Below are 975 nucleotides of genomic sequence, written 5' to 3'. Positions count from 1 at the left end.
TCTCTCTCTCTCTCTCTCTCTCTCTCTCTCTCTCTCTCTCTCTCTCTGTCTCTCTCTATTTTCAATGCTTCTTTCTCTCTTTTGCCGTTTTATGTTAAATATCTTACGTGCACATAAACGAAAAGAAGCGTACATACCGTGTGTACATATTTATAGGAAATTTTCATTTTTCAATCATTTTCTTCTTTTCATGTTTTATTATATATAGAAAAAAAAAAAAAAAAAACAAGATTTTTAATGCATATATATAATTGAATACAAATATTATGTGAAAAATTTAAATGAAAAAAAGAAGAAAGAAAATTTAATTAAACGAAGAGATTTTTATAAAAAACTGAAACTCCTCTATCTGCATACACTACTACTATTATTACTACCAATACTTGTAAAAAAAAAAATGAAGGGAAAAACCTTAAACACATTATTTGCTCGATAACTTTTTTCACTATTTCTCCTTTAAAATATTTGTTAAAATGTAAGTAAATCTATAAACCGAGATATATATATATATATATATAACAGGTATATACGCATATATACAACATTAATGTATACATGTATGTATGAGAAAGAAATTTGTATTTAACAGAAAAATGAAGCGTCCTTGTCCTTAAAGAGATATTTTAACATATAATAATAATAATAATAATAATCATAACAACAACAACTATAAATTTGATGTTAAACAATGACTTGTGTTTATATATATATATCTATATATATATATATATATATATATAGATACACATGTACATGCGTACATTTATGATAGATAAAAACAGAAACAGAAAAAAAGTGTTATTTAAAATCTAAAGAAAATTTGTATAAAAATCACGTAGTAACTAACTAAACTCTTTGAATTTAAATTCATAAAAAAAAAAATAATTCATCGAAAGAATTTTTTTTTGTTCATATTATTATGATCATGATGTTTAACGATTGTCAAGAATTTTATTTTGTTAATATTTATTACAC

Source organism: Glossina fuscipes, unplaced genomic scaffold (genome assembly GCF_014805625.2).
Source record: "Glossina fuscipes isolate IAEA_lab_2018 unplaced genomic scaffold, Yale_Gfus_2 2, whole genome shotgun sequence".
NCBI lineage: Eukaryota > Metazoa > Arthropoda > Insecta > Diptera > Glossinidae > Glossina > Glossina fuscipes.
Note: the sequence above shows the minus strand (reverse complement) of the source record.